Source organism: Euprymna scolopes, chromosome 36 (genome assembly GCF_053919585.1).
Source record: "Euprymna scolopes isolate OS-2025 chromosome 36, ASM5391958v1, whole genome shotgun sequence".
Taxonomy (NCBI): domain Eukaryota; kingdom Metazoa; phylum Mollusca; class Cephalopoda; order Sepiida; family Sepiolidae; genus Euprymna; species Euprymna scolopes.
In genome coordinates this window covers 3700001-3710000 of record NC_136517.1, presented here as the reverse complement: position 1 = coordinate 3710000, position 10000 = coordinate 3700001, and positions in this window count along the sequence as shown.

The window sequence follows — 10000 nt, the reverse complement described above, 5'->3', positions numbered from 1 at the left end:
ACTGAATACAATTTTTTAATTCATCACGCGCCTGGAGACGACTCATGGAAGACAATCATATTGTAGTCAACTGGAAAGCAGGAAAACGGAAGACAGTTCCACAGGTGCTCAGTTCTAAGAAAGAAGCTTTGTTCATGGAATCTACGTTTAGGTTTAGGCACAGATAAAGAGTGGGGGAAATTATTGATAGTGTTTTCAGCTAGACGAGTGTTTCTGGTGAAAGTTTGGCGAAGGGGGACCATAGATTGAAGCTCAGTCGAGCACTTGCCATGAAAATAACAATAAAGCAGAGACAAACTCGCAACATCTCTTCTGTGAGATAGAGGTTGCAGGGAAGAGAAAAGGACATCTCCTACGAGGCTACAAAGTCTATTTTGAACTCTATCAAGGCAGGACAAGTCTTTTCTAGCAGCTCCTGCCCAGATGTGGCAACCGTACTCCATCCTTGGACGTACCTGGCTCTTATATAGATAGAGAATTGCATCAGCAGTGAGATATCTACTGGATCGATAGAAGGATCCCACCATTTTTTCCAGTGGCCTTGGCAACAGATTTGATGTACGTGTTCCATTTAAGATCAGAAGTAAAGGTGAAACCCAGAAGGTGTCAAAACATGAGGCCTCCAAGAAAAGAGCCACTCATTTTAATTGGTGCCAGATGGGGACAGAACGTTGATGATGTAAGGATAGAAGCTTGGTTTTAGATGCATTAAAAGTAACCAGCCACTCCTTCCCCCATTGTACCACGTGCTCAAGATCAGAGGAGAGAGAGGGTGAATTTACTTTTACACTCGAACAGGACATTCTAACAAAATGCATAAAACCGATTCATGAAAAACAAACAGGAATTATTCCTGCTGTTCAACGAAACGCACGTATATAAATAAATTTAATAAATAAATTAATATATATATTTATACATGCACATACCTATTAATATACACTTTTGTATACACACATACACATGTATGTAAACACACACACACTCATATATTAAAGAGACATACTATAAAAATACTAAATGGTTATAATGCAATCACCAACAACATGGAGGTGACAGTTGCTAAGTAGGTAACGACTCGGACTAACAACCTGTGTGTGACATTGAAACATTTTCGCTCAGTAATGTTGGCAACCTTCAAGTGGTCTCTCCCATAAGTACTCGATATCAAGTCATGAATGCATAAGTTTAATTATCATAACAAGGTAATTTGCAATCTCCTCTGATCGATTCGGGCGGAATAAAACATATGGGGCATTACTTTTGGAACGTTCTCTTGTAGTTCGAAAACCACCTTAGAAAAAAAATGCACCCACTTTTTGATCTGGTTGCTTAGAATAAATAAAAGACCAAAAAATGTCAACCTTCTATTCAATAGAATTATAGACAAGATAAGTCATTATACGAAGCGAAAGGAAACAACTATTTTTAACTCGCTCACACATCATGTAACGTGTCATGTCACACATCATGTCACACGTCATGTCACACATCATGTCACACGTATACACAAAAGCAGCACACGCACAATGCCTACTGAAATCACTCACACATCTCTTTAAAAATACACTATATTGTCTATATAAAAGCCAAGTGTCTATATAAAAGCCAAGTGTCTATATAAAAGCCAAGTATGTCCAAGGATGGAATACTGCTGCCATATCTGGGCAGGAGCTGCTAAAAACAGCCTATCCTGCCTTGACAGAGTACAAAATAGACTTCGTGGCTTAATTGGGGATGCCCTTTTCTCTTCCCTGCAACCTCTCTCACACAGAAGAGACGTTGCAAGCCTATCTTTGTTTTATCGTTATTTCCATGGCAGGTGCTCGTCTGAACTCCAATCTCTGGTCCCCCCACGCCAATCTTTTACAAAAAACACCCGTCTAGCTGAATTCACTGTCAAAAACTTTCCCCACTCTTTATCTATGTCTAAATCAAAATGTAGATTCCATGAACAAAGCTTCTTTCTTAGAACTGCACGCCTGTGGAACTCTGTTCCGTCTGCCTGTTTCCCTCCTGACTACAACTTGGATGTCTTCAAGTCCAACGTAAACAAATTCCTGATGAACCGCCCCCTTAAGTAGACACTCTAAAATATTCACACTAACGTAATGTACTTACAATAACCCTTATCCTTGAGTGGCTTCCGAGCCTGATAAGTGGTGACCACCTTGTGAAAAAAACAAAAAAACAAAACAAAAAAACACGCGTATAAACACCGACAGAAAAAACAAACAAATAAACAAACATATAGACATATATGTTTATAATGCTTATTGCCTTATTTGAAAAACTCTTTTTTTAAGAAACAGTTTACTTAGAAACTATAACTTGAAATCATTTGTAAATTTGTACAACAATTTTCTTAATGAGGGGCACCGCTTCTTAAGGCTCAAAAACGACTCTAGGACACATGTCAAAGGCAATGAAAAACCCCCCTGAAAATGATCTTCAGTCTTAAGTAGAATGCGGCCGTTAATGCTACTAAGACTAAACTTCTTTCCTTTTGATAACTAAGAAACCTTCTCAACCATCGATTTCCATGACAAATAACACCCTATCTGAGCGCTCATCTTTCCGACTCCTTGGTTTAACATTCGCAGGCAACATAAATTAGAAGAGATACATTTAGGACACTGCTAAGGCCGCGGCAAAGAAGAAGGGCCCTCTCTATCTTGCTAGACATTATTCACGCCAGAGAACATCCTATATCTTTACATGCATGGAGTATTATTGTCACATTTGGAGTGATGCATCTGTAACTAGTTTCTCACTCTTAGACATGGCCCCAAAATAGTCTCAAATGTAATAGGTCCTCACTTTCAGTTCCATCGCCCAAAATTTCCATTCCCTTTCAATGAACTCATCGTATTTGTGCCTCTTTGACGTTACATACCTCGACTAACCCGACAAGCAGCAAAATCTCACCGCTTCACTGTTGAGGTTTCTAGATGCCAGAAAGCCTTCTACTCTAATAGAATCTTCCCTCAGACTGCAACACTTTGGAATTACCTCCCTGATTCCTGCTCTCCTTACTGTACTGACCGGCAGAAGTTTAAATGTAATGTGAACAGACATCCTGCTTTTTAACACCTCACAGTCCCCTGTTAAACCCGATCCAAAATAGTAGCTCCTTATGTTTCAAGTGGCAATATGGTTTGGAGTAAAAAAAAAAGAAGGTTAATGAGTGTCGAGTCAAATCACATTGTCCCTTTCATCCATCCAGCGCGGCCGCAGCCGAGATTGAACTCACTACACGAGATTGTAGTGTAATTCAAATCTTGTCGGTAGCTGAATACTTGATGCTTTGCCAGGGATATCAAGGATATTTTTTGACGTCATCATTAGATGGGGTGCCTATCACAGCTTAAGAGAGTCTCATCTACCCTTGAGATAAGGATAGACCGCCCAAGTTTCTCAACCTGATATTTTACCTCGCGGTACATACAGCATCTCACCTATACAAAGGGTCACCCATCTGGTACTGGGTAGGCTTAACGTTCCTTAACTTCGGTGATCTGGCGAGAACCGGTGTGTCAAGGTGATTGTGCCGTATATAACAACGTTCTATAAAAATGTCAAAATAACCTTTGTTTACATTAAATTTAAAAGTGTATAACTTTGAACTTTCATTACATATTTGGGACCCTATTAGTGATTAAATTAGCTAGTTTGAATGGAAGACAGGTGAGGTAAGGTTTTTGTAAAACGACACTGTGATGATCGTTAATGGTGAAACTTTAAGACAACGGCTCAACTAGAACTTATGTACATCAGGCTTGAAAACGACCATGTTATAGCCAGGTGGGAAGCAAGCTTACGATATTGTGTTCCAATGAAAGACAGTTCTAGGAAATTAACTTTTCTCATGGAATTTTCGTTTAGTTTTAGGCACAGATAGAGATGGAAAAGAAATTGTTGATAGTTGTTGTAGTGAGACGAGTATCTGTTACGAATGTTTTGCAGGGGAGACATAGGTTGAAGCTCAGTCGAGCACCTGCCATGAAAATAATGATAGAGCAGATATAGACTCACAACATTTCTTCTGTAAGAAAGAGGAAATAGGGAGGTAAAAAGGTCCTTGATCTATAAATATATTATGTTCGTTAGGAATATGTAACATAATGTTACAAATATGTAACGTAATATCATGCAAAAACATGTAACGAAATTTAATGTTAAGAATATGTAACGTAATGTGATGTACAAACATGTAACATAATGTAGTGTTATCAACATGTAACGTAATGTAACGTTAACAACATATAAAGTTATGTAATGTTAAGAACATGTAACATAATGTGGTGTTAAGAAAATGTAACGTAATGTAATGTTAATAACATGTAACGTAATGTAATGTGAAAGAAAATGTAATGTAATGTAATGTCTTCCTTCATTTAACATTTTTGTTTTTATCTATTTTCAACACTTAATAAATTTTAAGCGTCATTGTTGGCCTTGGTATATTCCTAAGATCGCCATCTACACTACAACATAAAAGTGTACATTTTTTTTATTATTAAAGAGTGATCAATAAACTAAACAAAACGTCTTTATACATACGTGTGCAGAGTGTTTATACGTGCAGCTATTACATACTCCCTGTGACCGGTTGTTCAAAATGTCTTTGTTTAGTCTATACAATGTTAACATGTACTTTTGTCACAGGCACAAAGTGAATACACACACTGATAGCGAAGTAAAACTCACAATACAGTTGATCTACAAAAATATATTATTGTTTTTTATTTCACTTGATAATCAGCTTTTCTGTGACAAATTGTTATTTTTCTTTTGACATTTACTGAAAGGTGCATGGGTTAGACGGTTGGCTCGTGGTGAATAAATAGTGACACATGCCGCAGCCTTCTCTATTTCACTGACTTTTTATATCTCTGTGACAATTTTATTTATAAACACATCCTTCCATTGGCATATCTAATATTTCCTTTGTCCTTTGTTTTAACCGTTGACCAAAATCTGCTAAAATATTTCTAGTTCGAATTAAGCATTCCATTAGACAATAGGTGGGAATCCCGAATTCTTAACATTTGAATCTATTTGCGTGTGTACAACCCATTGAATGTTTTTCTTCCTGGCATTGCCTGCCGATATCCATCACTAGTGCTTATTCGTGCAAGTGTTTTGTCCGCTTCTTTTCATCGCTACCATTTCATCAAGCGGCCGTTATATGATTCACTACATCTTACTCTTTTTTTTGTCGTGATAATCAGTGTTTTTAGATGAATAAAACTACTTTCATGCATTAAAGACACAAAGAGAGACGTTCGCTGAAGTTTTATTCGGAGAGAATTAACAATGAAGAAAGAGACTAGAGTTATGATAATTATTCATTTCTTAAACTAAATGTTCTAATCTAAAAAATAAGTCATGTAGACGGACAGATATCGAAATAATACTCATTGGGTTATATATTTTCTACATTATGGGCCATGTCCCGTCCTCATGGCTTTCACCAAGAGACTGATCTGAAAACCTTAGTTTTCTTTCTTCTCGAAAACATGACGCCATTCATCACATCGTTCGACTCCTGTTTTGTCTATGGTGTTTTACCTCTTGTCCCTACCTTGTCACTCATCTTTCATTCAACCATAGCAACGATTTCGTTTTGCAAATTTCAGTTTTTATCATGCAAGGTATTTAAACGTGCTGGCTTTTTGTCCAGTTGCATAACTCGCTTCGTGTAGGAAAGACAGAAGAGACGTTCGCTGAGTTTTCTTCAAGGAGAAAAATGAACTTAGGGAGAGAGAGAGAGAGAGAGAGAGAGAGAGAGAGAGAGAGAGAGAGAGAGAGAGAGAGAGAGAGAGACTACTTTTACCTTTTTTAAGTTATTTCTTAATTTTTTGCCTAAGTTACTGAATGTGTGACGCAGACGGATAGACATCGAAGCAATATTCACTGATTTAATTTTGTTACATAATGAGCCGTGTTTCGTTCGGATGATTTCCGGGAAAGACTAACTGAAAACCTTAGTTTTCTTCAAATCGAAAAAGTGACGTCATTTTTCATTGTTTTGTCTACGGCGTTTGACCTTTACATCCTTCCTCAACCTTATCTCACCCGTCTTTCATTCAAATCTGGGAACGACTCTGTTTCACACTAGCTGATTTAATCACTATTGACATAAGGTCCCAAATATGTAACGAAAGTTCAAAGTTATACACTTTCGAATTTAATGTAAACATTTGTTATTTTGAATTTTTTTGTAGAACGTGTGCCCTATCGACATAAATATGCCGAAAGTAAATCCAAGACTCACTTTATACTCTTCATCATCCAATTTGTTATTAAGCCGACAAGCAGCAAAATCCCACCCTTCATTGCAGAGATTCCTGGATGTTGGAAAGCCTTGTATTCTAATAGTTTCTTTTCTCGAACTGATAGACTTTAGAATTCTGTCCCAGTTTCCTGCTTCCCTGGTTGTATTGATATGCAAAAGTTTTAGTATAATGTGAGCATACATCTCTCTGCTCAACTCCCCACATAGCGTCCCTGTAGATATGACCCCAAATTGTAGCTCCCTACGTCCAAATTGCACCGTGTTTCGTTTGAAAAAAAAATCTTAATATGTTTTTTGTAGTATTTTTTTACATGGAATGTACGAGGAGTCTTTTCTTTTTAGGTGATTTTACCAGTTGTTTTCGACCTAGGATCACTTTGTTGGGTAAGATTTTATTGCAACCACGTGTCTTAGTAATCAAGCAAAATGTTGGAAACTCGGAGATTAACCGCTAATCCCATCGTATCAATATGTCTGCTAGCGAATACTACAAAGAGTCAAGTTAATTAAATGTCATTGGCGATAATCTGTCTCTTTTGTTAGAATGTCGGGGGTTTCATTAATAAACAAACGCACTGTAAATACGAAATCACATGACTTATATGTTTATGAATACTAGCTACAACACCAGTCTTTGCCGGGGGATCTATTATATATAGATATATAATATATATGCATTTCTGTGTGGTTTTATGAACAAAAGAAATATAAATTAAAAAAAAAAAACTTGCAAAGTTGGTATTTTCTTGGTAAGCATTACACCCGATGTATACATATATATTTAAAATTTAGAAAATAATAATGAAAAATTAATACCTTGAGTTAGAAATGTAAAAAAAAAAATCGTTTGGGGAGGGAGTGGTCACACATTATCGCACTTTCTTTAATGTGTTTCATCTGCGCATGCGTAGATTTCTTTTCCTTCTAAGCAAAAAAAAACTACTAAATGTGTTACATTACTCACGTTTTCGCACGGGACCCAACATGCTGAAGCAGAATGCGTCATAAGGAACAGAAAGCAAGTAATAAACTCAACTCACTCTTTCTTTTCTCACAACAACATTTATTTCCAGGTACTTCCTGGATGTTATTGGTTTCTCTCGCGTGATTGTGTTTCATCTATTTGACATCTGTCCTATCGAACGTTATCCACATCTCGAACGTCCTCTGTAACCTGCTCTCGAACGTACTCCTATGTCTGTTGCACACGTTATTTTACTTTATTCTTACGGTGACGTCATTTCTCATTTCGTATGCATTTGCTCTGCTGCAAATATGTTAATTTCAAATATGTTAATTTCAAATATGTTAATTTTAAATATGTTAATTTCGGACCATACTGAAATTCTCCATTACATAACCCAATAAAAAATGCATGTGTTTATTGTTATAACCCCCCCCCCAAAAAAAAAACAAAAACAAAAAGAAACAAAACAAAAAACAAAACAAAAAAAAAACATTTTATTCAGATTGAAATTTATATACTAGTCTTCTTTTCTATTGGAGTGGAATTTGGTTCCAGTAGTGCTCCGGAGGCCCTCTTAATTTCATTTTCAATTTTCCTGTCCGAGATTATGAACTTCACTGTCCTTTTGTTGATGTTGCTCAATATCCTGGACAGAGTAAATAGTAATCCAAAAGTAAGAAGCGAAAACATTTCTATTCTCTAGGGAAAACTTTTACTCTAGCGGCCTCCTCAACTTTATATGGGCTCAATGTCATAAATTAAAGCACGTAATAACTCATAAATTAATTAATTTGCATTTAGTGATGCTCTGGATCGTTCATAGAGCAGGCATGTTTAAACGCAGTTGCCCGGGATAAAAAACTTCTCTGTTATTTTGTATAACTAAGACGAACAAAGCTATCCATAACGGAAACGCAAAAGGAGACGATCGCTGAGTTTATTCAAGGTTTTATTGGAGAGAATAAAGTTAGGATAACGAGAGAGAGAGAGAGAGAGAGAGAGAGAGAGAGAGAGAGAGAGAAAGAAAGAAAGAAAAGCGAGACTATAAGTCTAAATAAGCATTTCCTTTATAACTTAATTTCGTAACATAAAAAAATGAGTGATCAAGACGGACAAATATCCAAGTGACAATCGCCGTAGACCATTCTACATTACTGATCCATGTCCTGAGCGAGAACTTCGTTTTCTCTTACTCGAAAACGTAATATCATATTGTTCGACTGTTTTTGTTTTACCGCGTTTGATCTCTGTTCACTCTTCAATTTACTTTTCTCTTCTCTGGGTACGAATCTGTTTGCAGATTAAGGTTATTCTGTTATGCGCTGAAGGTGACCCTTTTCAAAATTCATACTAGCAGACTAAATCGTTAGTTACGAAGATATGAAAAAAGGGATGTCGTTTAATTAATTTAATTTATGCGAAACTGGGGACAAAAATGTTGAGACCCAATAGAAAGAGAATCAGCTACACGAAGGATTTATAAAATTGATCATAAAAAGCAATCGCGATCAGTGTTGAGAGTGTGGGAAGATAAAAGGATGGAACAAAGACAGATAGAGAGAAAGACAGAAAGAGAAGGGGAGATAGATAGATGGATAGAGAGAGAGAGAGAGATAGAGCGAGAGAGAGCGAACGAGAGAGAGAGCGAGCGAGAGAGAGATAGAGCGAGAGAGAGAGAGAGAGAGAGAGAGAGAGAGAGAGAGAGAGAGAGAGAGAGAGAGAGAGAGAGAGAGAAACCAGACCTCTGCTTCAGGTGCTAGGATAGTACTGGATCAAACTTATTCAAATTTTAAAGAAAGCCAAACAGCCGGTGTAAAAAGAAAATATCCTGCTAGTAGTTATATAGAAATTAATAATATTTAATAATAATATTATTTTGTGAAGGAACCTATTGAATTAGGGAGAATAGTATTAACGTTGTTTTGTCTAAACTTGGGAATCACTATTGACCCGAGGTTCAATCCCCAAGGCTTGCTCAGCGTGAGAAGTTATCGATGAAAAGTTATTTAATTAATATGTACATGTGATTTGACCAAATTGGCCAATCCAGGTTTTTTTTACAAGGAGGTCACCACTTATCAAGGCCCGGAAGCCACTCAGGCATGTACAGTACATTGTATGTTAGTGTTGAGATTTCATAAAGTGTCTACTTAAGGGGGCGGTTCATCAGGAATTTGTTTAAATTGGAGTTGAAGACATCCAAGTTGTAGTCAGGTGGGAAACAGGCAGACGGAACAGAGTTCCACTGGCGTGCTGTTCTAAGGTGAATTCAATTTTGATAATGCAGAAGCTAATTGACTGAATGGGATTTCAGACCTCGTCAGAACTTCCCCGGTCCCTAGCCATCAGAAAGCATGCAAGAGCAAATTTTGGCAGTCGAGTTAAGTTGAGTTGAATTGGAGGGTAGACAGAGTCTGAACAAACTCATCAATACACACCGCTGCTAACCACCGCTTTCACTGATCACAAGCGACGGAAATATCACAAGAGAAAAAAAAAACAAAACAAATCGTGCTTCGCAGATAGATTGTTTTTCTTTTTCTGAACGAATACGCGACTGTAAATATTTTTGTTGTTTAAACAATGCCTTTTTTCCATTTAATTTTACATGAGTTTTATTTAATAATTTATTCTTGTAAGAACAAGAATTTACTACTAGAGTTTATTTTATTCCTTGTCTACGGGATTTGTAAGTTAACCACCAAATGAAACAGTCCACTTAAGTTAATTTC